Source organism: Arachis hypogaea, chromosome 18 (assembly GCF_003086295.3).
Source record: "Arachis hypogaea cultivar Tifrunner chromosome 18, arahy.Tifrunner.gnm2.J5K5, whole genome shotgun sequence".
Classification (NCBI taxonomy): domain Eukaryota; kingdom Viridiplantae; phylum Streptophyta; class Magnoliopsida; order Fabales; family Fabaceae; genus Arachis; species Arachis hypogaea.
In genome coordinates, this window is record NC_092053.1 from 76,611,317 (window position 1) to 76,636,181 (window position 24,865).

The 24,865-nt window shown below is 39.1% G+C and overlaps 3 non-coding genes across 3 annotated transcripts; 1 reads left to right on the top strand and 2 right to left on the bottom strand.

The window, feature by feature from the left end:
* Positions 1 to 1,591: 1,591 nt before the first annotated feature.
* LOC112773670 (small nucleolar RNA R71) lies at positions 1,592 to 1,699 on the bottom strand. The gene has a single exon (XR_003188208.1). It is a non-coding gene; the product is annotated as a small nucleolar RNA R71 (small nucleolar RNA).
* An 8,469-nt stretch (positions 1,700 to 10,168) lies between these two features.
* Positions 10,169 to 10,276, bottom strand: LOC112774078 (small nucleolar RNA R71). The gene has a single exon (XR_003188587.1). It is a non-coding gene; the product is annotated as a small nucleolar RNA R71 (small nucleolar RNA).
* A 7,672-nt stretch (positions 10,277 to 17,948) lies between these two features.
* On the top strand, positions 17,949 to 18,056 carry LOC112774898 (small nucleolar RNA R71). The gene has a single exon (XR_003189353.1). It is a non-coding gene; the product is annotated as a small nucleolar RNA R71 (small nucleolar RNA).
* The last annotated feature ends 6,809 nt before the right edge of the window (positions 18,057 to 24,865 follow it).

A 24,865-nucleotide genomic window follows, 5' to 3' on the forward strand; every position in this document is an offset into this window, starting at 1 on the left:
GTGTTCTTGGTGTTCATCTTGACATTCATAGCATTCTTGCATGCATCACATGTTTTGATCTAAAAATTTCATGCATTGCATATTTTTCATGTTTTTCATAAAAATTTCAAAAATCAAAAAATATCTTTCCCTTTTTCTCTCATCAAATTCGAAAATTGAGTTGACTTTTTCAAAAATTTTTAAAAATCAAATTGTTTCTCATGAGTCAAATCAAATTTTCAATTTGAAAATCTTATCTTTTTCAAAATCTTTTTCAAAAATCAAATCTTTTTCAAATTTCTTAGTTATTTTCGAAAATTCCAAAATTATTTTTCAAAAATCTTGTTCTTATTTTATATCATAATTTTCGAAAATAACAATAGCAATTAATGTTTTGATTAAAAAATTTGAAGTTTGTTACTTGCTTATTAAGAAAGATTCAAACTTTAAGTTCTAGAATCATATCTTGTGATTTCTTATGAATCAAGTCATTAATTGAGATTTTAAAAAAATCAAATCTTTTTCAAAAACTAATTTCTATCATATCTTTTCAAAAATATCTTCTTATCTTATCTTTTTCAAAAATATCTTTTCAAAATATCTTCTCTAACTTCCTAACTTCTTATCTTTTCAAAATTTGTTTCAACTAACTAATTAACGTTTTGTTTGTTTCTTAACTTTTTCAAAACTACCTAACAAACTCTCTCTCTCTAATTTTTGAAAATATCTCCCCCTTTTTCAAAAATTTCTTTTTAATTAACTAATTATTTTTATTTTTAATTTTATTTCAAAAAAAAATTTCGAAAAAAAACTAACAATTTTCAAAAACTATTTTCAAAAATCACTAACTCTTTTTCAAAATAATTTTCGAAAATTATCCCTCCCTCATCTCATTCTATTTATTCATTCATATCCTAACATCTCATCTCACATCTCTTCCATTGGTACAGTTGTGTTTCTTCCCTTACATCACATCCTTTATCTCCCCCTCTTCTTCTACTTACAAAGAGATCCCTATACTGTGGTATAAAGGATCTCTATTATTATTATCATTTTTCTGGCCATTCTTCTTTGTCATATGAGCAGGAGCAAGGATAAGAACATTCTTGTGGAAGCAGATCCAGAATCTGAAAGGACTCTGAAGAGAAAATTAAGAGAAGCTAAAATACAACAATCCAGAGATAACCTTTCAGAAATTTTCGAACAGGCAGAGGAGATGGCAGCCGAAAATAATAATAATGTAAGGAAGATGCTTGGTGACTTTACTGCACCTAATTCCAATTTACATGGAAGAAGCATCTCCATTCCTGCCATTGGAGCAAACAACTTTGAGCTGAAACCTCAATTAGTTTCTCTGATGCAGCAGAACTGCAAATTTCATGGACTTCCATCTGAAGATCTTTTTCAGTTCTTAACTGAATTCTTGCAGATATGTGATACTGTTAAGACTAATGGAGTAGATCCTGAAGTCTACAGGCTCATGCTTTTCCCTTTTGCTGTAAGAGACAGAGCTAGATTATGGTTGGATTGTCAACCCAAAGACAGCCTGAACTCTTGGGATAAGCTGGTCACGGCTTTCTTAGCCAAGTACTTTCCTCCTCAAAAGCTGAGCAAGCTTAGAGCTGATGTTCAAACCTTCAGACAGAAAGAAGGTGAATCCCTCTATGAAGCTTGGGAAAGATACAAACAGTTGACCAAAAAGTGTCCTTCTGACATGCTTTCAGAATGGACCATCCTGGATATATTCTATGATGGTTTATCTGAGCTATCAAAGATGTCACTGGACACTTCTGCAGGTGGATCCATTCACCTAAAGAAAACGCCTGCAGAAGCTCAAGAACTCATTGACATGGTTGCTAATAACCAGTTCATGTACACTTCTGAAAGGAATCCTGTGAGTAATGGGACGCCTATGAAGAAGGGAGTTCTTGAAGTTGATACTCTGAATGCCATATTGGCTCAGAATAAAATATTGACTCAGCAAGTCAATATGATCTCTCAGAGTCTGCATGGAATGCAAGCTGCATCCAACAGTACTCAAGAGGCATCTTCTGAAGAAGAAGCCTATGATCCTGAGAACCCTGCAATAGCAGAGGTAAATTACTTAGGTGAACCTTATGGAAACACCTATAACTCAACATGGAGAAATCATCCAAATTTCTTATGGAAGGATCAAAAGCCCCAACAAGGCTTTAATAATGGTGGAAGAAACAGGTTTAGCAATAGCAAGCCTTTTCCATCATCAACTCAGCAACAGACAGAGAACTCTGGACAAAACGCTTCTAATTTAGCAAATCTAGTCTCTGATCTATCTAAGGCCACTGTAAGTTTCATGAATGAAACAAGGTCTTCCATTAGAAATTTGGAAGCACAAGTGGGCCAGCTGAGTAAAAGGATCACTGAAATCCCTCCTAGTACTCTCCCAAGCAATACAGAAGAGAACCCACAAGGAGAGTGCAAGGCCATTGACATAAGCGCCATGGCCGAACCTGTGAGGAGAGGAGAGGACGTGAATCCCAAGGAGGAAGACCTCCTGGGACGTCCAGTGATCAATAAGGAGCTTCCCTCTGGGGAACCAAAGGACTCTGAGGCTCATCTAGAGACCATAGAGATTCCATTGAACCTCCTTATACCCTTCATGAGCTCTGATGAGTATTCCTCTTCAGAAGAGAATGAGGATGTTACTGAAGAGCAAACTGCCAAGTTTCTTGGTGCAATCATGAAGCTGAATGCCAAATTATTTGGCATTGATACTTGGGAAGTTGAACCTCCCTTGTTCATCAATGAACTAAGTGATCTGGATCAACTGACATTGCCTCAGAAGAGACAGGATCCTGGAAAGTTCATATTACCTTGTACCATAGGCACCATGATCTTTAAAGCTCTGTGTGACCTTGGTTCAGGTATAAACCTCATGCCCCTCTCTGTAATAGAGAAACTGGGAATCTATGGGGTGCAAGCTGCTAAAATCTCATTAGAGATGGCAGACAGCTCTAGAAAACAGGCTTATGAACAAGTAGAGGACGTGTTAGTAAAGGTTGAAGGCCTTTACATCCCTGCTGATTTCATAGTCCTGGATACTGGAAAGGAGGAGGATGAATCCATCATCCTAGGAAGACCTTTCTTGGCCACAGCAAGAGCTGTGATTGATGTTGACAGAGGTGAAATAGTCCTTCAATGGAATGAGAACTCCCTTGTATTCAAAACTCAAGGATCTCCCTCTGCAACCATGGAGAGGAAGCAGGAAAAGCTTCACTCCAAGCAGAGTCAACCAGAGCCCCCACAGTCAAACTCCAAGTTTGGTGTTGGGAGGCCACAACCAAACTCTAAGTTTGGTGTTGAACTCCCATATCCAAACTCTAAGTTTGGTGTTAGAGAGTCTCAACAAAGCTCTGCACATCTGTGAGGCTCCATGAGAGCCCACTTTCAAGCTATTGACATTAAAGAAGCGCTTGTTGGGAGGCAACCCAATGTTTATCTAATTCTTATTTTTATTGTTTTTCATGTTTTCTTAGGTTCATGATCATGTGGAGTCACAAAATAAACAAAAAAATCAAAAACGGAACCAAAAACAGCAGAAGAATAATCACACCCTAGAGGAGCATCTGTCTGGCGTTCAGCGCCAGAACAGAGCATGGTTCTGGCGCTGAACACCCAAAAAGGGCAGCTTCTGGGCGCTGAACGCCAGAACAGGCATGGTTCTGGCGTTCAACGCCAGAAATGGCACACAGATGGGCGTTGAACGCCCAAAATGGCCACCAACCTGGCGCTGAACGCCCAGAGTTGTGTGCAAGGGCATTCTGCATGCCTAAATTGGTGCAGGGATGTAAATGCCTTGACACCTCAGGATCTGTGGACCTCACAGGATCCCCACCTACCTCCACTCACTCTCTTCTCTCTTCTCAATCATCCTCTATTCCCAATAAACACTCATCCTTTCTGTCTTCCGTTTACCACTCACACCCATACACCCACTTACCTTTAAAAATTCAACATCTCTCCCCCACCCAATCCCACCCATATGGCCGAATACACACAGCTATCCATCTCCTCCATATCCTCTTCTTCTTCTATTCTTTCTTCTTTTGCTCGAGGGCGAGCAACATTCTAAGTTTGGTGTGGTAAAAGCATAGCTTTTTTGTTTTTTCCATAACCATTGATGGCACCTAAGGCCAGAGAAACCTCTAGAAAGAGGAAAGGGAAGACAAAAGCTTCCATTAAGGGTCTATAGCTCAGTGGTAGAACATTTGACTGCAAATCAAGAGATCCCTGAGATACCTCAGGGGATACATTTTCTTCCACACAATTATTGGAAGCAACTAAGGGTGGAACATCAAGAGCACTCCTTCATCCTTCATGAAATCAGAGAAGATCTAAAAGCAATGAAGGAGGAGCAACAAAGACAAGGAAGAGACATAGAAGAGCTCAAGGACATCACTAAGGTGGATTCATTCCTTGTTCTTCTTTCTTCTGTTTTTCGTTTTCTATGTTATGTGCTTATCTATGTTTGTGTCTTCATTACATGATCATTAGTAGTTAGTAACTTTGTCTTAAAGTTATAAATGTCCTATGAATCCATCACCTCTCTTAAATGAAAAATGTTTTAATTCAAAAGAACAAGAAGTACATGAGTTTCGAATTTATCCTTGAACTTAGCTTAATTATATTGATGTGGTGACAATGCTTCTTGTTTTCTGAATGTATGCTTGAACAGTGCATATGTCTTTTGAAGTTGTTGTTTAAGAATGTTAAATATGTTGGCTCTTGAAAGAATGATGACTAGGAGACATGTTATTTGATAATCTGAAAAATCATAAAAATGATTCTTGAAGCAAGAAAAAGCAGCAAAGAACAAAGCTTGCAGAAAAAAAAAATGAGAAAAAAATAGGCGAAAAAAAAAAAATAGAAAGAAAAAGAAAAAGCAAGCAGAAAAAGCCAATAACCCTTAAAACCAAAAGGCAAGGGCAAATAAAAAGGATCCCAAGGCTTTGAGCATCAGTGGATAGGATGGCCTAAAGGAATAAAATCCTGGTCTAAGCGGCTAAACCAAGCTGTCCCTAACCATGTGCTTGTGGCGTGTAGGTGTCAAGTGAAAACTTGAGACTGAGCGGTTAAAGTCAAGGTCCAAAGCAAAAAAAGAGTGTGCTTAAGAACCCTGGACACCTCTAATTGGGGACTTTAGCAAAGCTGAGTCACAATCTGAAAAGGTTCACCCAATTATGTGTCTGTGGCATTTATGTATCCGGTGGTAATATTGGAAAACAAAGTGCTTAGGGCCACGGCCAAGACTCATAAAGAAGCTGTGTTCAAGAATCATCATACTGAACTAGGAGAATCAATAACGCTATCTGAACTCTGAGTTCCTATAGATGCCAATCATCCTGAACCTCAATGGATAAAGTGAGATGCCAAAACTATTCAAGAGGAAAAAAGCTATAAGTCCCGCTCATATGATTGAAGCTCTGTTTCATTGATGGTTTGGAATTTATAGTATATTCTCTTCTTTTTATCCTATTTGATTTTCAGTTGCTTGGGGACAAGCAACAATTTAAGTTTGGTGTTGTGATGAGCGGATAATTTATACGCTTTTTGGCATTGTTTTTAGTGTGTTTTTAGTAGGATCTAGTTACTTTTAGGGATGTTTTCCTTAGTTTTTATGTTAAATTCACATTTCTGGACTTTACTATGAGTTTGTGTGTTTTTCTGTGATTTCAGGTATTTTCTGGCTGAAATTGAGGGACTTGAGCAGAAATCAGATTCAGAGGTTGAAAAAGGACTGCTGATGCTGTTGGATTCTGACCTCCCTACACTCAAAGTGGATTTTCTGGAGCTACAGAACTCGAAATGGCGCGCTTCCAATTGCGTTGGAAAGTAGACATCCAGGGCTTTCCAGCAATATATAATAGTTCATACTTTGGCCAAGAATTGACGATGTAAACTGGCTTTCAACGCCAGCCTTCTGCCCAAATCTGGCGTCCAGCGCCAGAAAAGGATCCAAAACCAGAGTTGAACGCCCAAACTGGCACAAATACTGGCGTTCAACTCCACAAATGGCCTCTGCACGTGTAACACTCAAGCCCAAGCCCAAGCACACACCAAGTGGGCCCCGGAAGTGAATTTATGCATCAATTACTTACTCATGTAAACCCTAGTGACTAGTTTATTATAAATAGGACCTCTTACTATTGTATTAGGCATCCTGGATTGTATTTTGATCCTGTGATCACGTTTAAGGGGGCTGGCCATCTCGGCCATGCCTGGACCTTCACTTATGTATTTTCATACGGTAGAGTTTCTACACTCCATAGATTAAGGTGTGGAGCTCTGCTGTTCCTCAAAGATTAATGCAAAGTACTACTGTTTTCTATTCAATTCTTCTTATTTCGCTTCTAAGATATCCATTCGCACCCAAGAACGTGATGAAGGTGATGATTATGTGTGACGCTCATCACCATCTCCCCTATGAACGCGTGCCTGACAAACACTTCTGTTCTACATGAATTAAGCTAGAATGAGTATCTCTTAGATCTCCTAACCAGAATCTTCGTGGCGTAAGCTAGAATGATGGCGGCATTCAAGAGAATCCGGAAGGTCTAAACCTTGTCTGTGGTATTCCGAGTAGGATTCAATGATTGAATGACTATGACAACCTCCTAACTCGCGATTGCAGGGCGTTAGTGACAGACGCAAAAGGATAGTAAATCCTATTCCAGCATGATCGAGAACCGACAGATGAATAGCCGTGCCGTGACAGGGTGCGTGAGCATATTATTCACTGAGAGGATAAGATGAAGCCATTGGCAAGGGTGATGCCTCCAGACGATTAGCCGTGCCGTGACAGGGCATTGGATCATTTTCCCGTGAGATGACCGAAAGTAGCCGTTGACAGTGGTGATGTATCACATAAAGCCAGCCATGGAAAGGAGTAAGACTGATTGGATGAAGATAGCAGGAAAGCAGAGGTTCAGAGGAACGAAAAGCATCTCCATTCGCTTATCTGAAATTCCTGCCAATGAATCTACATAAGGATCTCTATCCCTTTTATTGTTTATTTTAATCTAATAAAGTTTCATGTTTAAATCAGCCTGACTGAGATTTGCAAGGTGTCCATAGCTTGCTTCATACCAACAATCTCCGTGGGATTCGACCCTTACTCACGTAAGGTATTACTTGGACGACCCAGTGCACTTGCTGGTTAGTTGTATCGAAGTTGTGACAATTATGAATTAAGATCAAAGCACCAAGCTTTGGAGCCATTACCAGGGATTGTTCGAGCCTGGACATCACAATTTCGTGCACCAGGGATGTATCCACTGACAACGGTGATGCCCTTGCATAAAGCCATCCATGGAAAGGAGTAAGACTGATTGGATGAAAGCATCTCTATTCGCTTATCTGAAATTCTCACCAATGATTTACATAAGTCTTTCTATCCCTGTTTTATTAATTAATTTCGAAAACCCCATTACTATTTTATATCCGCCTGACTGAGATTTACAAGGTGACCATAGCTTGCTCCATACCAACAATCTCCGTGGGATTCGACCCTTACTCACGTAAGGTATTACTTGGATGACCTAGTGCACTTGCTGGTTAGTTGTGCGAAGTTGTGAACCATGGTATTGGCATCATGTTTTTGGCGCCATTACCAGGGAAAGAAAGAGCAATGAATTTTACATAATCAAAGTGTAATCACAATTTCGTCCACCAAGTTTTTGGCACCGTTGTCGGGGAAAGAAAGAGCAATGAATTTTATATAATCAAAGTGTAATCACAATTTCTGCGCACCAAGTTTTTGGCGCCGTTGCCGGGGATTATTTGAGTTTGGACAATTGACGGTTCATCTTGTTGCTCAGATTAGGTAATTTTCTTTTTGTTTTCTTTTCAAAAATTTTTCAAAAATCTTTCAAAATTTTCTCTTTTGTTTTCGAAAAAAAATAAAAATGTTTTCAAAAATATATTTTTCTTCATAATTTTTAAGAATGAATTCTAGTGTTTCATGAAGCATGTGAAGCCTGGCTGGCTGTAAAGCCATGTCTAAATTCATTTGGACTGAGGCTTCCAATTTGTTATCAAGAGCAAGCTAGTTGGTGCTAATCCACCTACTGCTGATTCATGATCTACCTGTTACATGCTAAAGCTTGGCTGGCTATTAAGCCATGCCTGACCCTTTGATTGGAGCTTTAGATTAAGAACATAAGATTACTGGAATTCATATTAAAAATTTTGGAATCCTTATTTTTCTTTTTCAATGAATTTTCAAAAAAAAAAATACAAAAAAATTGAAAATCATAAAAATCAAAATATTTTTTGTGTTTCTTGTTTGAGTCATGTGTCATGTTATAAGTTTGGTGTCAATTGCATGTGCATCTTGCATTTTTCGAAAAAAATCATGCATTCATAGTGTTCTTCATGATCTTCAAGTTGTTCTTGGTATGTCTTCTTGTTTGATCTTTGCATTTGCATGTTTTGTGTCTTTTCTTGTTTTTCATATGCATTCTTGGATTCTTAGTGTCTAAGCATTAAAGAATTCTAAGTTTGCTGTCCTGCATGTTTTCTTTGCATTAAAAATTTTTTCAAAAACGTGTTCTTGATGTTCATCATGATCTTCATAGTGTTCTTGGTGTTCATCTTGACATTCATAGCATTCTTGCATGCATCACATGTTTTGATCTAAAATTCTCATGCATTGCATAATTTTCATGTTTTTCTCTCTCATCATAAAAATTCAAAAATCAAAAAATATATTTCCCTTTTTCTATCTTAAAATTTCGAAAATTAGATTTGACTTTATCAAAAAATTTTTAAAATCTAGTTGTTTTCATGAGTCAAATCGAATTTTCAATTTAAAAATCTCATCTTTTTCAAAATCTTTTTCAAAATTCTTAGTTATTTTTGAAAATTCCAAAATATTTTTCAAAAATCTTTTTCTTATTTTTATATCAAATTTTCGAAAATAACATAATCAATTAATGTTTTGATTCAAAAATTTCAAGTTTGTTACTTGCTTGTTAAGAAAGATTCAAACTTTAAGTTCTAGAATCATATCTTGTGATTTCTTGTGAATCAAGTCATTAATTGAGATTTCAAAAATCAAATCTTTTTCAAAAACTAATTTCAATCATATCTTTTCAAAAATATCTTCTTATCTTAGCTTTTTCAAAAATTTGATTTCAAAATATCTTTTCTAACTTCCTATCTTCTTATGTTTTCAAAATTTATTTTCAAAATTTGTTTCAACTAACTAACTAACTTTTTGTTTGTTTCTTATCTTTTTCAAAACTACCTAACTAAATCTCTCTCTCTAATTTTCGAAAATATCTTCCCTCTTTTTCAAAATTTCTTTTTAATTAACTAATTATTTTAATTTTTGATTTTAATTTTCAAAAACTACTAACATTTTTCAAAAAGTATTTTCGAAAATCACTAACTCTTTTTCAAAAATAATTTTCGAAAATTCTCCTTCTCTCTCATCTTATTCTATTTATTTATTCATCTACTAACATCTCTTCCTCACATCACTCACCAAATTCGAACCCCCTCTTCTATCTGTGTTCGAATTTTTCTTCTTCTCTTCTTCTACTAACAATAAGGAACCTCTCTACTGTGACATAGAGGATTCCTCTTCTTTTCTTGTTCTCTTCTCTTTCTTATGAGCATGAACAAGGAAAAAGGCATTCTTGTTGAAGCTGATCCAGAACCTGAAAGGACTCTAAAGAGGAAACTAAGAGAAGCTAAATTACAACAATCCAGAGACAACCTTATTGAAAATTTCGAACAAGTAAAGGAGATGGCAGCCGAACCCAACAACAATAATGCAAGGAGGATGTTTGGTGACTTTACTGCACCTAATTCCAATTTACATGGAAAAAGCATCTCCATTCCTGCCATTGGAGCAAACAACTTTGAGCTGAAACCTCAATTAGTTTCTCTGATGCAGCAGAACTGCAAGTTTCATGGACTTCCATCTGAAGATCCTTTTCAGTTCTTAACTAAATTCTTGCAGATCTGTGATACTGTTAAGACTAATGGAGTAGATCCTGAAGTCTATAGGCTCATGCTTTTCCCTTTTGCTGTAAGAGACAGAGCTAGAGTGTGGTTGGACTCTCAACCCAGATATAGCCTGAACTCTTGGGATAAGCTGGTCACGGCTTTCTTAGCCAAGTTCTTTCCTCCTCAAAAGCTTAGTAAACTTAGAGTGGACGTTCAGACCTTCAGACAGAAAGAAGGTGAATCCCTCTATGAAGCCTAGGAGAGATACAAAGGACTGACCAAAAAGTGTCCTACTGACATGCTTTCAGAATGGACCATCCTGGATATATTCTATGATGGTTTATCTGAGCTATCAAAGATGTCATTGGACACTTCTGCAGGTGGATCCATTCACCTAAAGAAAACGCCTGCAGAAGCTCAAGAACTCATTGACATGGTTGCTAATAACCAGTTCATGTACACTTCTGAGAGGAATCCTATGAGTAATGGGACGCCTATGAAGAAGGGAGTTCTTGAAGTTGATACTCTGAATGCCATATTGGGTCAGAACAAAATATTGACTCAGCAAGTCAACATGATCTCTCAGAGTCTGAATGGAATGCAAGCTGCATCCAACAATACTCAAGAGGCATCTTCTGAAGAAGAAGCTTATGATCCTGAAAACCCTGTAATAGCAGAGGTAAATTACATGGGTGAACCTTATGGAAACACCTATAATTCATCATGGAGAAATCATCCAAATTTCTCATGGAAGGATCAAAAGCCTCAATAAGGCTTTAATAATGGTGGAAGAAACAGGTTTAGCAATAGCAAGCCTTTTCCATCATCCACTCAGCAACAGACAGAGAATTCTGAGCAGAATCCATCTAGCTTAGCAAACTTAGTCTCTGATCTATCTAAGGCCACTGTGAGTTTCATGAATGAAACAAGGTCTTCCATTAGAAATTTGGAAGCACAAGTGGGCCAGCTGAGTAAAAGGATCACTGAAATACCTCCTAGTACTCTCCCAAGCAATACAGAAGAGAATCAAAAAGGAGAGTGCAAGGCCATTGACATAACAAAAATGGCCGAACCCAATGAAGGAGAGGAGGACGTGAATCCCAAGGAGGAAGACCTCCTGGGACGTCCAGTGATCAATAAGGAGCTTCCCTCTGAGGAACCAAAGGACTCTGAGGCTGATCTAGAGACCATAGAGATTCCATTGAACCTCCTTATGCCCTTCATGAGCTCTGATGAGTATTCCTCTTTTGAAGAGAATGAGGATGTTACTGAAGAGCAAACTGCCAGGTTTCTTGGTGCAATCATGAAGCTGAATGCCAAATTATTTGGCATTGATACTTGGGAAGATGAACCTCCCTTGTTCATCAATGAACTAAGTGATATGGATCAACTGACATTGCCTCAGAAGAGACAGGATCCTAGAAAGTTCATAATACCTTGTACTATAGGCACCATGATCTTTAAGGCTCTGTGTGACCTTGGTTCAGGGATAAACCTCATGCCCCTCTCTGTAATAGAGAAACTGAGAATCTATGGGGTGCAAGCTGCTAAAATCTCATTAGAGATGGCAGATAATTCCAGAAAACAGGCTTATGGACAAGTAGAGGACGTGTTAGTAAAGGTTGAAGGCCTTTACATCCCTGCTGATTTCATAGTCCTGGATACTGGAAAGGAAGAGGATGAATCCATCATCCTAGGAAGACCTTTCCTAGCCACAGCAAGAGCTGTGATTGATGTGGACAGAGGAGAATTGGTCCTTCAATTAAATAAGGACAACCTTGTGTTTACAACTCAAGGATCTCTCTCTGCATCCTTGGAGAGGAAGCAGAAAAAGCTTCTCTCAAAGCAGAGTCAACCAAAGCCCCCATAGTCAAACTCTAAGTTTGGTGTTGGGAGGCCACAACCAAACTCTAAGTTTGGTGTCAAACCCCCATATCCAAACTCTAAGTTTGGTGTTGGGAGGTCTCAACAAAGCTCTGCACATCTGTGAGGCTCCTTGAGAGCCCACTGTCAAGCTATTGACATTAAAGAAGCGCTTGTTGGGAGGCAACCCAATTTTTATCTAACTATATTTTTCTTGGTTATATGTCTTTATAGGTTCATGATCATGTGGAGTCACAAAATAAATATAAAAATTGAAAACGGAATCAAAAACAGCAGAAGAAAAATCACACCCTGAAGGAAGCATCTGCCTGGCGTTCAACGCCAGAACAGAGCATGGTTCTGGCGCTGAACGCCCAAAATGGGCAGTATCTGGGTGCTGAACGCCAGAATTGCACCCTGGATAGGAGCTGGCGTTGAACGCCCAGAACAAGCATGGTTCTGGCGTTCAACTCCAGAAATGGCCAGTAAATGGGCGTTGAACACCCAAAATGGGCACCAACCTGGCGCTGAACGCCCAGAGTTGTGTGCAAGGGCATTTTACATGCCTAATTTGGTGCAAGGTTGTAAATCCTTGAACACCTCAGGATCTGTGGACCCCACAGGATCCCCACCTACCTCCACTGACTTCTTCTCACCCCTCTTTCACAAAATCCCATAAACACTCTTCCCTAAAACCCTTCACCAATCACCTCAATCTCTCTTCCCCATAAACCTACCTCATAAACTCCACCTACCTTCAAAATTCAAAATCAATTTCCCACCCAAATCCACCCTAAATGGCCGAACCTTCACCCCCCTCCCTTCCCTATATATAGCCCTCCATTCTTCCTCATTTTCACACAACACAACCCCTTCTTCCTCTCCTCCATTTCTTCTTCTTCTTCATCTATTCTTTCTTCTCTTGCTCGAGGGCGAGCAAAATTTTAAGTTTGGTATGGTAAAAGCATAAGCTTTTTGTTTTTCCATTACCATTGATGGCACCTAAGACCGGAGAATCCTCTAGAAAAGGAAAAGGAAAGACAAAAGCTTCTACCTCCGAGTCATAGGAGATGGAAAGGTTCATCTCGAAAGCCCATCAAGACAACTTCTATGATGTTGTGGCCAAGAAGAAGGTGATCCCTGAGGTCCCTTTCAAACTCAAAAGAAATGAGTATCCGGAGATCCGACATGAAATTCAAAGAAGAGGTTGGGAAGTTCTAACAAATCCCATCCAACAAGTCGGCATCCTAATAGTTCAAGAGTTCTATGTTAATTCATGGATCACCAAGAACCATGATCAAAGTAAGAACCCAGATCCAAAGAACTATGTTACAATGGTTCGGGGGAAATACTTAGATTTTAGTCCGGAAAATGTGAGGTTGGCGTTCAACTTGCCAAACATGGAAGAGAACGCACGCCCCTACACAAGGAGATTCAACTTTGATCAAAGGTTGGACCAAGTCCTTATGGACATATGTGTAGAAGGAGCTCAATGGAAAATTGACTCAAAAGGCAAACCGGTTCAACTAAGAAGACTGGACCTGAAGCCTGTAGCTAGAGGATGGTTGGAGTTCATTCAATGCTCAATCATTCCCACTAGCAACCGGTCTGAAGTTACTATAGACCGGGCCATCATGATCCATAGCATCATGATTGGAGAAGAGGTGGAAGTTCATGAGATTATACCTTAAGAACTCTACAAGGTGGCTGACAAGTCCTCAACTATGGCAAGGTTAGCCTTTCCTCACCTCATTTGCCACCTATGCAATTCGGCTGGGGTTGACATAGAGGGAGATATCCTCATTGAAGAGGACAAGCCCATCACTAAGAAAAAGATGGAGCAAGCAAGAGAGCCCATTCATGGAGCTCAAGAGGCATATGAAGCTCATCACCAAGAGCCAACATATTTAACATTCATAAACATCAACTTCAAAAAACATATGCACTGCTCAAGCATTCATTCAGAAAACAAAAAGTGTTGCCACCACATCAAAATAATTAAACTAGTTTCAAGGATGAATTTGAAACCCTGTACTTCTTATTCTTTTGTAATTAAAACATTTTTCATTCAAGAGAGGTGATGGATTCATATTCATAACTTTAAGGCATAGACACTTAGACACTAATGATCATATAGTAAAGACACAAACATAATTAAACATGAAGCATGGAAACCGAAAAAAAGGAAAATAAATAAATAAGGAGATTAAGGAATGAGTCCACCTTAGTGAGGGTGGCATTTTCCTCTTCTTGAAGAACCAATGGTGCTCTTGAGCTCCTCTATGTCTCTTCCTTGTCTTTCTTGCTCCTCCCTCATAGCTCTTTGATCTTCTCTAATTTCATGGAGGATGATGGAGTGCTCTTGATGCTCCACTCTTAGTTGTCCCACGTTGGAACTTAATTCTCCTAGGGAAGTGTTGATTTGTTCCCAATAATTATGTGGAGGAAAGTGCATCCCCTGAGGCATCTCAGGGATTTCATGGTGAGGAATTTCCTCATGCTCATGTTGAGGTCCATGATCTCCTATTTGCTCTATCCTTTTCTTAGTGATGGGCTTATCCTCTTCAATGAGGATATCTCCCTCTATATCAATTCCAGCCGAATTGCAGAGGTGGCAAATGAGGTAAGGAAAGGCTAACCTTGCCCAAGTGGAGGACTTGTCAGCTACCTTGTAAAGTTCTTCAGGTATAATCTCATGAACTTCCATCTCCTCTCCAATCATGATACTATGGATCATGATGGCCCGGTCTATAGTAACTTCAGACCGGTTACTAGTAGGAATGATTGAGCGTTGAATGAACTCTAGCCATCCCCTAGCCACTAGTTTGAGGTCATGCGTTCTTAGTTGAACCGGCTTGCCCTTTGAGTTAATTTTCCATTGAGCTCCTTCCACACATATGTCCATGAGGACTTGGTCCAACCTTTGATCAAAGTTGACTCTTCTAGTGTAGGGGCGTGTATTTTCTTCCATCATTGGCAAGTTGAACGCCAACCTTACATTTTTCGGACTGAAATCTAAGTATTTCCCCCGAACCATGGTAAACCAATGCTTTGGATTTGGGTTCACACTTTGATCATGGTTCCTTGTGATCCATGCGTTTGCATAGAACTCTTGAACCATTAAGATCCCGACTTGTTGAATGGGGTTGGTGAGAACTTCCCAACCTCTTCTTTGAATCTCAAGTCGGATCTCCGGATACTCATTCCTTTTGAGCATGAAAGGAACCTCAGGGATCACTTTCTTCTTGGCCACAATTTCATAGAAGTGGTCTTGATGGACCTTAGAGATGAATCTCTCCATCTCCCATGACTCAGAGGTGGAAGCAATTGCCTTCCCTTTCCTCTTTCTAGAGGTTTCTCTGGCCTTAGGTGCCATAAATGGTTATGGAAAAACAAAAAGCTATGCTTTTACCACACCAAACTTAAAATGTTTGCTCGTCCCCGAGCAAAAGAAGAAAGAAAGAAGTATAAGAAGAAGAAAAATAGAGGAGAGTGAGAGAGAGATGGTTTCGGCCAAGGGGAAGAAGAGAGGGTTTTGTTGTGTGAAAATGAAGAGGGAATGAGGGGTTTATATAGGAGTGGGGAGGGGTTTAGGGTTCGGCCATTTAGGATTGGGTTTGGGAGGGAAATTATTTTGAATTTAAAGGTAGGTGGGGTGTTTTGGGGAAGAGAGGATGGATGTGATTGGTGAATAGGTGATGGGGAAGAGTGATTGAGTTGATTGGTGAGGGGTATTTGGGGAAGAGAGTTATGGAAAGGTGTGAAGAGGAGAGAAGAAGTAGATGGGGATCCTGTGGGGTCCACAGATCCTGAGGGAATCCTGTGGGGTCCACAGATCCTGAGGTGTTTGAGGATTTCTCATCCCTTCACCTTTTAGACGTGTAAAACGCCCTATATATGCAATCCTGGGGTTTAACGCCAGACTGCAGCATGTTTCTGGCATTAAACGCCACTTCCTTGCTTGTTTTGGGCGTTCAACGCCAGTCTATAGCATGTTTCTGGCGTTGAACGCCAGTGTGGTGCATGTTTCTGGCGTTAAACGCCAGTCTGATGCTTGTTTCTAGCGTTTAACGCCAGCTTTCCTCTGGGTGCAATCCTGGCATTTAAATGCCAGACTGCTGCTTGTTTCTGGTGTTTAACGCCAGTTTCATGCTCTGTTCTGGCGTTAAACGCCAGCCAGATGCTCTTTACTGGCGTTTAAACGCCAGTAAGCCCTTCCTCCAGGGTGTGCTATTTTCAATGCTGTTTTTCATTCTGTTTTCGATTTTTCAGTAGTTTTTATGACTCCACATGATCATCAACCTAATAAAACATGAAATAAGAAAGAGAAAATAAAATAGATATAATTAAATAACATTGGGTTACCTCCCAACAAGCGCTTCTTTAATGTCAATAGCTTGACAGTGAGCTCTCATGGAGCCTCACAGATAATCAGAGCAAGGTTGGAACCTCCCAACACCAAACTTAGAGTTTGAATGTGGGGGTTCAACACCAAACTTAGTGTTTGGTTGTGGCCTCCCAACACCAAACTTAGAGTTTGATTATGGGGGCTTTCGTTGACTCTGCAGTGAGAGAAACTTTTCATGCTTCCTCTCCATGGTTACAGAAGGAGATCCTTGAGTTTTAAACACAAGGTAGTCCTCATTCAGTTGAAGGATTAATTCTCCTCTGTCCACATCAATCACAGCTCTTGCTGTGGCTAGGAAGGGTCTTCTAAGGATGATGGATTCATCCTAATCCTTCCCAGTATCCAGGATTATGAAATCAGCAGGGATGTAAAGGCATTCAACCTTTACTAGCACGTCCTCTACTTGTCCATAAGCCTGTTTTCTAGAGTTGTCTGCCATCTCTAATGAGATTCTGGCAGCTTGCACCTCAAAGATTCCCAGTTTCTCCATTACAGAGAGTGGCTTGAGGTTTATCCCTGATCCAAGGTCACATAGAGCCTTCTCAAAGGTCATGGTGCCTATGGTACAAGGTATTAAGAACTTTCCAGGATCCTGTTTCTTCTGAGGCAATCTCAGTTGATCCAGATCACTCAGTTCATTGATGAGCAAAGGAGGTTCATCTTCCCAAGTCTCATTACCAAATAATTTGGCATTCAACTTCATGATTGCACCAAGGTACTTGGCAACGTGCTCTTCAGTAACATCTTCATTCTCTTCAGAAGAAGAATACTCATCAGAGCTCATGAATGGCATAAGGAGGTTTAATGGAATCTCTATGGTCTCTAGATGAGCCTCAGATTCCTTTGGTTCCTCAGAGGAAAGCTCCTTATTGATCACTGGACATCCCAGGAGGTCTTCCTCACTGGGGTTCACGTCCTCTCCCTCCCTTGTAGGTTCGGCCATGATGATCAGTTCAATGGCCTTGCACTCTCCTTTTGGATTTTCTTCTGTATTGCTTGGGAGAGTACTATGAGGGGTTTCAGTGATCCTTTTACTCAGCTGGCCCACTTGTGCCTCCAGATTTCTAATGGAGGACCTTGTTTCATTCATGAAACTTAAAGTGGCCTTAGATAGATCAGAGACTATATTTGCTAAGCTAGATGGATCCTGCTCAGAGCTCTCTGACTGTTGCTGAGTGGATGATGGAAAAGGCTTGCTATTGCTAAACCTGTTTCTTCCACCATTATTAAAGCCTTGTTGAGGCTTTTGTTGATCCTTCCATGAGAAATTTGGATGATTTTTCCATGAGGGATTATAGGTGTTTCCATAGGGTTCACCCATGTAATTCACCTCTGCTATTGCAGGGTTCTCAGGATCATAAGCTTCTTCTTCAGAAGATGCCTCTTTAGTACTGTTGGATGATTCCTTCAATCCATTCAGACTCTGAGAGATCATATTGACTTGTTGAGTCAATATTTTATTCTGAGCCAATATGGCATTCAAAGTATCAATTTCAAGAACTTCCTTCCTCATAGGCGTCCCATTATTCACAAGATTCCTTTCAGAAGTGTACATGAACTGGTTATTTGCAACCATGTCAATGAGTTCTTGAGCTTCTGCAGGCATTTTCTTTAGGTGAATGGATTCACCTGCAGAATGGTCCAATGACATCTTAGATAGTTCAGACAGACCATCATAGAAGATATCCAAGATGGTCCATTCTGAAAGCATGTCAGAAGGACACTTTTTGGTCAGTTCCTTTTATCTCTCCCAAGCTTCATAGAGGGATTCACCTTCCTTTTGTCTGAAGGTTTGAACATCCACTCTAAGCTTGCTAAGCTTTTGAAGAGGAAAGAAATTGGCTAAGAAAGTCGTGACCAGCTTATCCTAAGAGTTCAGGCTATCTTTAGGTTGAGAGTCCAACTAAATTCTAGCTCTGTCTCTTACAGCAAATGGGAAAAGCATAAGCCTGTAGACCTTGGGATCAACCCCATTGGTCTTAACAGTATCACAGATCTGCAAGAATTCAGTTAAGAACTAAAAAGGATCTTCAGATGGAAGTCCATAAAACTTGCAATTCTGTTGCATCAGAGAAGCTAATTGAGGTTTCAGCTCAAAATTGTTTGCTCCAATGGCAGGGATTGAGATGCTTCTTCCATGTAAATTGGAATTTGGTGCAGTGAAGTTACCAAGAATCTTCCTTGCATTGTTATTATTTTCGGCCATGTTGTCTTCTTTTTCAATAATTTCTGTCATATTTTCTCCAGAGAGTTGTGCTTTGGCTTCCCTTAGCTTCCTCTTCAGAGTCCTTTCAGGTTCAGGATCAGCTTCAACAAGAATGTTCTTATCCTTGTTCATGCTCATATGAAAAAGAAGAAAACAGAAAAGAAAATATAGAATCCTCTATGTCACAGTATAGAGATTCCTTTATGTGAGTATAAGAATAGAAGAATAGAAGAAGAGAAATTCGAACACCAAGAGGAAGAGATGGTTCGAATTTTGAGATGAAGAGCAGTGTTAGTAAATAAATAAATAAATAATTAGAAGGAGATGAGAGAGAGAAGAATTCAAAAATTTAAATAAAATAAAATAAGAATATTTTTTTAAAATTAAATTGAAAATTCAAAAATTAAAATTGAAATTGAATTAAATTAAAATTAAAAACAATCAGTTAATTAAAATGAAATTTTGAAAAAGGAGGAAAGGGTTTTCGAAAATTAAAGGTAGAGAGTTAGTTAGGCAATTTTGAAAATGATAAGAATCAAACAAAAAGTTAAGTGGTTTATTGAAAAAGATTTGAAAATCAAATTTTTGAAAAAGATAAGAAGTAAAAAAAAGATTTTGAAATCAAATTTTGAAAAAGATGTGATTGAAATTTAAAAAGATGTGATTGAAACAAAAAGATAAGATTGATTGAAAAAGATTTGAAAAAGAAATTTAAAAAAAAAAGATTTGATAAACCGCAAAGAGGGCACCCCAAATTTCAAACTCTAAGGCGCACTCTTCATTAGGAGCTAAACCGCTATCTAAGAAAGCAAAGGCACCCGCTCCTATTGATGAAAACAAGAAGAGCAAACCAGCAAAGGATTCTTCAAGGTTCCCCAACCACTTCTGTGAACTTATGTTCCCCACCATGGTTGAGAGGAATTACCATGCTGAGCATCTACTCGCTCCGCCGGACAAGGTTACTCCTTATATTCTATCCCGCATTGAACGTCGAGGATGGGAGTTTCTTCTGAGAAAACCACAAGAGGTCAACCTCTCATGGGTGGTAGAGTTCTACACTAACTACCATCTTTCCTCTCTTCAATCGGTGTACGTGCGCCGGAAGCAAGTCTCAGTTTCAGAAGAGGCTATTTAGCATGTGCTTAATGTCTTACCAGTACCAAGTGACATGGATGGCTACCAAGAGGTCTTGCGACGGCGGAAAAATTTTGGATTTGATTGGGACTCAATTTTTCGAGTCATTGCTGAACCGGAGACATTTTGGACCCATGGTCGATTCAGGATGAGACCCAAGTGCATTGACGCTCGCTTCCTCACTGTAGAAGCTAGAGCTTAGGCCCAGATCCTATCTCACTATGTGCTATCTAGCACCCACAAGTCGTCCTTCACGGCGGATCTCACTTTGCTTGTTTGGTGTATTCTCATGGAGAGACCGGTGAACATTCCACTTCTTGTCAAGCAAGCGATGGGACAAGTCCACGCCCGAGGCAATTTGCCATTTCCAGCATTGGTATCTAATTTAGTTGCTGCTGCGGGTGTTCCTTGGGAAGATATGGATACGAAGGCTATAATTCCGGCTAAGGGAGATGTGGTCCCAACCGGAAAATAGTTACATCTTCCCATGAACAACCCAAACCTTGACATAGCCCTTCCATAGACTATTCCTTCTACCTCATCATCACCACCACGACAAAGATCCACACATCAAAGGATAGAAGATCTACACCGGAAGATTGATAGATATGAGCGGCACAACCAACGCCGATACACTTATATCAAGAAGCATCTGCGTTATGTTACCCCTAGCATGAAGGAACCCGAAATATTCACATCCACCTCAAACCCAAGTGATGGAAACTCTGATGGAGGGGATAGTGAAGGTTCCGGTCCTGACCGTCCTTTGCGCATTGTTGGTAGCATGGAAGACCGTGCTAAATTCTAAGTGTGGGGAGGTCGTTCGACCGATCTCCATGGGTAACAATCTCTTCCTTTCAACACCCATGGATTTATCTTTTGCTTAGTAGTTAGTACATTGCATGTGTAGTTAGTTTTTCTTGTAAATACTCCTTGCATGATAAGTTATTCTCTATAGAGTTGCTTGGTCAAAATAATAACTTCTTCCCCAAGAAACTGTGTTTCGGGGTACCCTACCCAATTTTGAAAAAAATTTCTTTGCAGAAAACTTGCTTCAAAAATGTATTTTGGAACACAGTGACCGAGCTAAGAACACAAGCATGTAAGTTTTGAGCCTATTGTGTGGTTATATCTTCTAACAATTAATTTCCATTCTTGTGTGCATTGTTCTCTCTCTATGATTGTAATTCTTGCTTTGTCTGATTCTATATGTCCATTACTTTGTGTATGAATACATTTATATGATTGAGGACATCATTTCAATAGTCACTTTTCCCAAACAGCCTTAACCCTTTTATCTACCATTGCTAACCAATTTTGAGCCAATGATAAACGCCTTTTTGTTCTAAATAGAGCACATCAATAACCCTAAGTGAAAAACAATGGATGTCCCTGGATTTGGATCCTTTATTAGCTTAGGTAAGTTAGGATGTGTGTCATTCAATGGGAGGGTGTACTTGGGAACTTAGGTAGATGTAAAGGTGTGTATTTGTAATTGAATTGGAAATTTTGGGGAAGTGGGAACATACTCATGTATTGAATGATTGAGCCATGTGCATTGAAACTTCTATACATGAAACCCCAAGAAAGATGGGACCAAAAAAAAATTTGTATGTGTATATATGAGAATGTAAGAAAAAAAAAGGAATAGAAAAATAGAAGAAACAAAAATAGAAAAAGAGAAAGCAACGAAGGGGACAAAAATGCCCCAAGACAAAGTGATAATAACAATGCATATGGAATGTGAATTGGAAAGAATGCATGAGTATGCAAAGAAAAAGTGAAACTCAAGGGTAGCTAGGTAATGTATTATAGTTGTATAGGTTGCTCTATGTGTCTAGTGGGATCCTAGGTTAATCAAGGACTCAAATTTTAAGCTCACTTGACCATATACATCCTTACCTTCACCCTAGTCCCATTACAACCCATGAATAAGACCTCATGATACTTGTAAGCATGCATTAAGTAATTGTTGATTGTTAGATGAAAGACAAATATTGGAAAGCATGATTAGGAGAGGATTGAGTGACGAACCCTATACACTCGAGCGAATAGAGTGGATACACTTCCGGTGAGGGTTTGAGGCTCAACTCCTTGTTCCCGGCTATCACAAGTGTTCATCTAGCAAGTCATATGCACTTCATGTTGATGTTCAAATTGGTAGGATTCATGAACTACATAGCATTTTCACCCCGTATGCTTATATGTGTTCTTGGAGGATAGATTTACTCTTGACCAAGTAGATAGATGATTTTACTTTAGTTGTATGCATTCATTTAGGAAAATTGCATTGCATAAACCCTTTCTTGCCATGATCTTTGGTCTTTTTATTTTAAGCATGAGGACATGCTTGGTTTAAGTGTGGGGAGATTTGATAAACCCCAATTTTGTGGTTTATATTGTGCTTAATTTGGGGGTTTTTGTCAATATTTCTCACACTTATTCACAAGAATTGCATGGTTTTGTGTTCTCTTTCTGATTTTGCTTCATAATAAAAAACATGCTTATTTTCTCTTAGAATTGCTATATTTTAATCCTCTTTTATTGCCATTCGATGCCATGATTTCAGGAATTATAGGACAAGAATGGCCTAGAAGAGAGAAAGAAAGCATGCACAAAAGGAAGGAACATGAAGATTTGGATTTTGCGAACTTCAGCACCGGCGCGCACGCGCACTGCACGGGCACGCGTGCATGAGGAAAGCTGGAAGCGGCGCGCAAGGATGGACGCATCCGCGCAGATCAGAGAATTCCCACCGACGCGTACGCGCACGCACGCATGGCTCGCACGCGCGGAAAGCTCACGTGACCTCATTAAAGGAAATCATGCCTGGCGATTTTTGAGGCTCATCAGGCCCAATTTCAAGCTATTTCTGCCTGGAAAAGACCCAAGGATTCTAGGGGGAAAGAGGGGGGGATCAATCATTTGACACTTAGACATAATTTTAGCTAGTTTTTGGTTCTTTGTTCTTCTAGAGAGAGGAACCTTTGTTCCTCTCTAGATCTAGCTTTAATTTGATCTTCCCTTGTTGAATTCTGAATTGGATCTTGTTAATTACTAGTTTTAATTGTTTAATTTGAATTCCCTAGTATAATTTTGCTTAGATTTTGTGTTAGTTTCATGTTTCCTTGTTATTTGTCATTTTATACCCATTCCATGAATTTTGTAGATCTTGACTTGTTATTATTGCATTGATGATCTCCATGATTAATTGTGTTGTTTGAGTGATTGTATGTTGATAATTGTTAGTGGGTACTTGTTAGTTCCAATTTAATTGCAATTTGAATAGGTCTTTTATTAATGCGTACCATATGTTTGATGAAATGTTTCCTTTGATTATAGAGTAGTTCTCTTTACTCTTGGCCTAGGCTAAGGGAATTGGGTAAGCTTGACTCATTGGGTCTAATAGATTTGATGATTTGGGAACCCTTAGTGGTCAATTTGATAACCATTGACACTAGCCTACTACCAAGTTAATTGGTAGTGAGGTTGGACCTTATGGGTTGATGTTGATCAAACCATTTAACATACTTCAATTATAGAAGTAGACTTAATGATTTCGGTTCCTCATAATTGTCAAGATATGGTTATCAGACAAGGATAGTGATCTCAATTCCCATGCTTAGCCAAGAGTTACTTTTATCATTCATGTTTGAAAACCCAAAAATCTTGATTACTTTGTCTTAGTTATAGTTACTTGTTTAGTTAGAATAGAATTACATTGGATATTATTTGATGAGTTTGGAATTATTCACATTTTGTTCTAATTGTTTGCATTAGTTTCTTGCATTCCAAGATTACTTGCTTGTTAAGATTCCTAGTTTAATTTCTTGCTCATGACTTGCAACCCCAGATTTCTAACCAATATTGAAGCACATGTTTGCCCATTCTTTGTGAGACGACCCTGGGTTTGAATACTTCGGTTACTTTTATTGGGGTTGAACTTGTGACAACCAAATTCCTTCTAAATTTGATACTCGAGGATTGTTGTTGGGAAGAGCTATACTTGCAACGGGATTTTATAGATAAAGTCTATACCAACATAGTCTCTTGAGACCCATCAGCCACCCTCCTCCTCGCCCCCCTCCCTTCTCTTCTTCTCCCTCTTTCTTCCCCTGCCCCACCCGAACCACCACACGCACTCCCAGTGCCGCCATGCCGCCTCCCATCGCCGCCTTGCCGCCCACCAACACCACTACACCACCACCCTCTCTCTGCGTTCAATTTCTGCTACTGCACTCCAATCCCATTCCCATTCCAGTTAGTTAGTTTGCATATTTTTTTCTTTTTTTTTCAATTCCGTTCAAATTAGGATAGTTAGAGATGCATGTTCGTAGTGGTTTTTAGGTGGTTAGGTAGCTAGGATGTGGTTAGTGGATTTAGATCTGATAATTATGCCGTTCTTGCTACTTGCCTTATCTGTTTCACAATTTTGAAATTACCGTGCTCATAATGCTGCTCATATACTGTTCCTTATTGTTTAATGCTATTTTCACATTATTCAACCTGAATTGCATCTCCTACTGCAGATTGAGTTTGTCTATTCTGAATTCATGTGCCTTGCTATTTGTTACTCTTTTCTGCACTACTTTAATGCCATATGAACTGAATTTTTGCTGTTGTTTATTACCCGGGAACTTCCAATTTATAGTCAGAATGCTGTCTGATTTTTCTAAAAACTGTTTTACTTAACTCTCATTCATAAATTGGCTTTGGTACTTTTGAATTCTGCAATAATTGGTTCCAACCAGGCCAATTCATGGATGCATGGGCTAGCATTCCTACTCCTTCTAATTCCCTTCTTAGTTAAAGCGCATTATTGATGATTTACTTCATTTTGCAATTCTTTCACTTATATGATTTATCATTATTACTCTGCATTCTCTGCTTAAATGTGAGTTAATTATTCTTCAAGTTTGCACAATTTTTATTAATTAGGAACTACATTACCGTGCCACTCACTTTAACTTCACTTTTTAACTCTTAACTGCATTCACTTTCTAACTGCTCTCTTAGTTTTCAACTAACTACTTTTATCCCATTTCAAGACATGATTGTTGTTGTTCCTGATAAACAAGCATTCTGCATATCGTAGAACTTGGATTGTGATTTTATTTCAATTCTTTGACTTTTAGCTTGCATACGGTCCAAAATTTTACATCTATCTAAATCACCTCATGCTTATATTCCTAAAATCCTATTTGCTTACCTGTTTTCCTGCTTTAGTTTAATAAATTGTATCCTAGAACTTTTGCTTTTCAGGATGTCTGACCCAGAGGGCA